Source organism: Macadamia integrifolia, chromosome 5 (assembly GCF_013358625.1).
Source record: "Macadamia integrifolia cultivar HAES 741 chromosome 5, SCU_Mint_v3, whole genome shotgun sequence".
Classification (NCBI taxonomy): Eukaryota; Viridiplantae; Streptophyta; class Magnoliopsida; order Proteales; family Proteaceae; genus Macadamia; species Macadamia integrifolia.
The window spans coordinates 15,206,743-15,213,088 of NC_056561.1; positions in this window are offsets into that span (position 1 = coordinate 15,206,743).

Here is a 6,346-nt window from a genome sequence, read left to right on the forward strand (position 1 = left end):
AAAGCAGAACCAGCGTTTGTTGCCATCAATCCCTTCAAGGAAGTCCCTCCAAAAAATAATGTGCTTTTTGTTGCATCGAAACTCGAAGATGATGTTAATTTGCTCCGTTTGGTATCGTTTCTGTTTCAGAAACGCCGTTTCGTGTCAAAAACGCCGTTTCGTGTTAAAAACGAAAATTTCAGTTTCTGTGTCAAAATGCAGTTTTTAAACGAAAAAATGGTGTTTCAAAATTTCAGATTTTTATTGGGAATTTTTTTTTTTTGTAAAATGGAACGAAACTGGGAAGACGGAACTCCAAGTCCAATCTCGTTTTTTCAGTTATTTTTTTCACTTTTTGTTCCAAAAAAAAATGAACGGACCTATAAGTGCACCAAACAGAAGATTCTGTATTTTTGTTCCAATAGAACAAAAAAACTTCAGAAACGTTTTTTTAGAACGATACCAAACGGAGCTACCAAATTGCGAGTCCTGATGTGGCAAATCACTTGACTGAAGTACATGACTGTGATGTCACTCGGAATATAGATGATTTGTGGATGATTATGTATAACTTTGGTCATGTTGTTTTATTGCTCAATATTTAGTCAGTGGTAGTGTAGATGCTTTGGCACTACATACTGGACATGGGAGATTTTGGGCACTCTTATGATGGAAGTGACCTCCGGGAGTTAATTTTTATAAGATTTTCATTTAAGTACATGATATGCTTTCATTTATAAGTTATATTGTTGGAGTTTTGGGCATATATATAAAGAGAAATATGGAGCCATGTTTTGTACTTCCTTGGAGCCGAAAGAATGCCTAGATGATTCTTATTCTGTAATAATTATTCGTATTTGTTTATTCTAGGAGAATCTTTAACTCAAACTGGTAAAGCACTTGGGGATACCCCAAAGATGATGGTTCGAATCCATCAAGACTCATTGAATGTTCTTATGTCTAATTTTTGTATCTACTCAGGTTCATGGGATATAGATTGCTTAATAAACGTTGTCGACACAATAGTCATGTGCCAAGGGGAAAAAATCTATTGTCATTTATTACTTATTTTATTTTAATAAGATCATAAAGGAAGCAACGTAAGATCAATTGGGGTTGGCATTTACAAGAGTTCCTCTAGTTGACGTGTGAGCGATGGTGTAAAAAACAAACGTTGCACTAAAATATCCTTCAGTCTTCATATATATATGGTCCATTGTATGGTCCACTTCGGTTGGGCCATTTGATCAATAAACGTTGTTGACCCAATGGCTCTTGCTAAAAATAAGAGATGGATATCACAGTTATTTCCTAAAAAAATCTATTGGTGTTTATTACTTATTTTATTTTAAAGGAATTATAGAAGATGCAACTTAAGATCCATTTAGGTTGTCATTTAGATCAGTTTCCCTAGTCGACATGTCCACACTTGTGACAAGTGGTAAACGAAAAAATTCAATGTACCAAGTCAATTTGTTTGCACTAAAGAAAACCATTAGTTTTTAACTGTTTAAAAGGTTAACCAAGATAATTGGTTTTAACTCCCCTAGTCGACATTCTATTGGTATTGATTACTTAGTTTATTTTATGGGATCATAAAGGAGGCATTATAAAATCTATTTAAGTCGCATTTGGATTAGTTCCCTTAATCACATGTTGGGGCTTGTGAGTATGTTTGGGGGGGGGGGGGCAGGGAGGGTGCAGAATTCGACGAGATATTTCTAATTTCATTAAAATATCTATCCTTTGACATAATTTCCACAAGTTTGACTAAGATGTCCAAATTGCACCCAAATATGCTTAAATTTTATCCAATTTAACCAAAATTGATCATCATATCAAAAGGTTGACCAAAAAAAACCTATTTGACCAAGAATATCAAATATTATGGATTTGATAAAATTATCCACAGTCAATATAGAAATATTACTAGTATGCCATGAACGATCGTAGTATCATATTTTTTTTTAATAATATAAGACAAATTTGACAAACTAACCCCAATTTCATCAAAATATCTATCAATTGATATTATTTTCACAAGTTTGACCAAGATGTCCAAACCACACCTAAATGTGAATAAAAAAACATCTCATAATGTGAGAAAGAAGTGGAGAGAAATCTTGATCATCGACTAAATAAGCAATCTTGATAAAGGTAGAAAAGTAGAGAGTACAATTAGACTAGAAGCTTTGCACTCAATAATTATTTTGTAACTGAATAATTTATGGGACAACTTTAGAAAGATGTATCGGACTTTCGAGCATCCCAATGGAATTTTTTTTTTTTTTTTTTTTTTGAGGAAATCACTTTAGTGTGCTTTTTTTTTTTTTTCTATTATATTTATTCCACCACTTATCACTTAGATAGCTTGTCGAATGGTTTTTTTTTTTTTTTCCCACTTTCCCATTCATTGATGTGTAAACAAGCGGAACTAAACAAAATACCAACTAGATGGATCTTATAATGCCTTGTCTATTATCTTGGACCAATAAAAGATTACAAGGTAAGGGTTCTCTAAGTCTTCAATGTAGGCTACACCTAGACAAATTCAAATTTTTAGTCATTTTATTTCAAAAAAAATAATAAAATAATCAAAGGTGTCTAGGCGTAGCCTGCATTGTATGCTCAGAGACACTTTTCCCAAGAATTATATATAATAAGCATCAATGGGGGGTTTTTATGGGAAAAAGTTAGACCCTATTTTTTTAATTTTTTTTTTTTAACATGAGTTGATTAGGGGAGTGATCCAAATGCCTTGACCTTAATGGTTTAGAATATTAAACATTAGAAAATTCAACGAATCTTAATCCACTCGAACCATCATCTCTTGGGGCATTCCTAAGTGCTCTACCTGTTTGAGCTAAAGACTGATACACGTGGTGAAATCAATAACTTGTAATATAGTTTTACTCATTGCATGATATAAAACCAAATTATGCCTCTACATCCATGGTCATCCATGATCATCCATGATCTATGTCCCAAGTGAGAAATAACAATAAAACATCCATGATCTATTCATCCATTTAATGGATTCATACAGTATTCAACTCTCATAAGTTAAAACCTATTGAAATTAAAATCATCAATTCCAAATGCAATCACGCGTGATACATCTAATAAATGTCACTTTTTTTAACAGAAGAGGAAGAAGTCAAGGGGTTTACACTTTGGAAGGATGTTGACTCATGTGTGGAAATATTATTGCATAGACTTGAATCGAGAATCCCATTTAGAGAAATTCATAGATATTGACCGATATGCACTTGGTTGAATGAAAATTCCTCACATTTTCCTTGTATCTGTCACTGACCAATGATGCAATCCAGGTGGTGATGGTGACGGTGGCTTCCCTATGGGAGGTAATGAAGGAATGGATGGCATTAGCGGAGTAAGAGAGAATATTAAAGATGGAGAAGAAATAAGAGCAGATCAGATTGGGGCAGTGGAGCGAATAATTGAAGAACAGAATGTTCAAGTATCTGCAATTGCCCTCTCTTCGTCATGATGATTGTGGTGATGATTCAAGCCATGCAAATGTTCAGGTGGTCTCATCACTCACTCACTCGTGTCTGGTGGACCTCCTGGGGACTTACTTGGTGGAGTCCTATATGGTGTTTGTCTTCTCTAACCTTTGGATGCCAATTGAGATTTGAGAACTATTATTCTTAAGATATTTTGACTTATTTTTTTATTCCAATAAAATTATTATTATTATTATTATTATTATTTGGCAAAACAACATTGTTGGTCTGCTGTAAGAAATGACAGAAACGCAGACCAATGAGAATATGGACGGGCCATCTTCAGCACACACAGGAGTGGAGACAACGTTGTCATTTCGCACCTACTGTGTCTGACATAGACTGGTAGGGTTCTTTTTCCATTTTTCTAAACAAATTATTTTGAGTTGGTTGAGTCATATATGTTATCTTGTATGTATACTTTTCTTTTTATCTTTTTTTTTATTTGGCACGATTTCACATGTATTGGAAATCTCTCATAGTCCTTTATTATTATTAGGAGGGAAAATTACACCCCCTCCCCCCTGTAGTTTGTCAAAATTACATGTGGATCCAAGAGTTTGAACGATTTACTTTCCCTACCCTATAATTTGAAAGATTCTTACACTTGAGTCAAATCCGTTAGTCTCCGTGAGTTTGAAACTGTTAGGTGATGATGTCACCATTTTCTATCGAAAATGCCCTTATAATAAAGTGAAGATACTAAAACACCCTTCACTTAAAACAAAGAAAAGAGGAAATCCCTCTTTCACTTTCTTCCTCAACCTAGGTCTTCAATCCGTCTTCAACGACAACTCTTCCGCAACTTTAACCAGAAGATAGCGAAGAACACCATTGAGAACCTCATTTGAAGTTTGTGCGAAGGAACCCTCAAGCGCTAAACATAAACCCTATTGAAGAACAAAGCTTGCTGCGATTTCCCTCTGATTTTGTTGATTTTCCCTCATATTCTTTGTATCTTCATATTCCTCAAGAGAAAAAGGAAATTTTGTTTGGGTCTGTGGAGTGTTGAGGATTTGAATTTTTTTTGTCTTTCTACTCACCCTGATCGAAATTTAACGATTATGGCATTCTCAACCGGATATTCTTGGGTTTGTTATCTTCTCCGACGCCACTCGAGAGATCTCTGCTGGTGGAATTATAGGGTTCTGTAGTTGTGGAGTTAGTAAGGGATTTGAGGATCTCTTACATGTCTCTCTTTTAACGTGAGCATTTTTCTGGTCGTGATTGCTCTTCTAGTACAATGCTTTTCGATGTGCAGATTTTGGTTTCATTTACATTGATGTATCTGGAAATGGTTTTTGGCAATAAAGGAGAAGGAACATTTGTAGCTGAATTCCGACAAATGAGCACTGAGCATGGGGTGCACTATGAATTGTGTTGGAAACACTCAGGATTTGATTTTGGGTGAATGGTAGATCAGGGTGAGATATCTGTATTGGAAATTTGTGTTGTGGAACATGACTCCTCCAACATTAAAATGCTCTCCTAAAAGGGAGCTAAGGTCAAATAATCACAAGCGTGGACGCAATTTATGTAGAAACACAACCCTAAAACGATGTAGAAGATAATGAAAAAAACAAAACAAATAATGCATACGAATTTTACGAGATTCGGCAAGATTGCCTATGTCCCCGGTGAGATGAGATCTTGCTTCACTATCAATGGAGAATAGGATTATAGCGCTTGTCTTCACACCTCTCAGTATTGCTTTCATTATAGAAAAAAAAAACCCTCGATACAAATATATAGCGAAAAAAACCATAATTCAGAAAAGTACACAATTGCCCTCAAATAAAATATTCGAGTGGGGGCGCTACACCCCCTACTATGTAGGGGAGTCTCCTGCCCCTCTTACAACCCCCACGGCCCGCTAATTGGTTAGCAAAACCGTCATCCTACCTGTCTAGGTACTACACCGATATTACTTGAATTAAACTGCGACGGATTACAAAACATTGTACACCACCAGTTTATAGAGTGGATTACTCCTCCAATAGAAAGACGTTGATCTTGCTTTGTTCAATGAGATGCAAACTAGAGAAAGAGACAATTTTTTTACTTGACATGACCGATAACATTGATGACTCATTCCGTAATTTCCTAACTCATCCTCTATATCGGTTTCAGTGCTTTGATTACATCTGAATGTATTTCCACGTCAGTGTTTTTCATATTTTTTTGTCTATAGCTGGAGATTATTGATGATTTTTGTCTAATTTTAATTTCTTTTCAATTCTTGCAGCAACAAAACGGAAATACTTTTTCAGATAACAAGCTTGGCATCTCCATTCCAATTCGCGGAGAGAACAGTGATCTGCTCATTGCAGATGGTGAAAAATGACCATGAATGGTGGGTCATCTTCCTGCTCTTTTAATGCATTTAACTTAATATTGTCGTATTGGCTCTTTATCGTCCAGAATTAGCAAAATTTACTAAAGGATCATAAGAAAACAGAGGAAGGTAAAACGGTTCATGCCCGCCTTCAAGCTGATTAATGGTAGTTTCAGTGTTTCAATTTTTTGGAGATTCCGATGCTCACCGGAGATTTGCAGAGCTCTAAAACCTACCTTCTCCAACGATTATGTGTGTTCGGGAAGTGATTTGAATGTTTTGGCTATAAGAGAGTATAAAAAGGTATAATGGTTATCTTATATTAAGACTATTTCCTACTAAAGGGATAATACAGTCTTTTTCTGTATAAAACTAACAGCATACTCACACCGTCAATGCTAGGGGAGGGGGCGTAAATCTTTCAAACCCTTGGATCCACATATAATTTCTACAAACCATAGGGGAGGGGGCGTAATTTTTCTTTATTATTATTGTAAAAGGCATC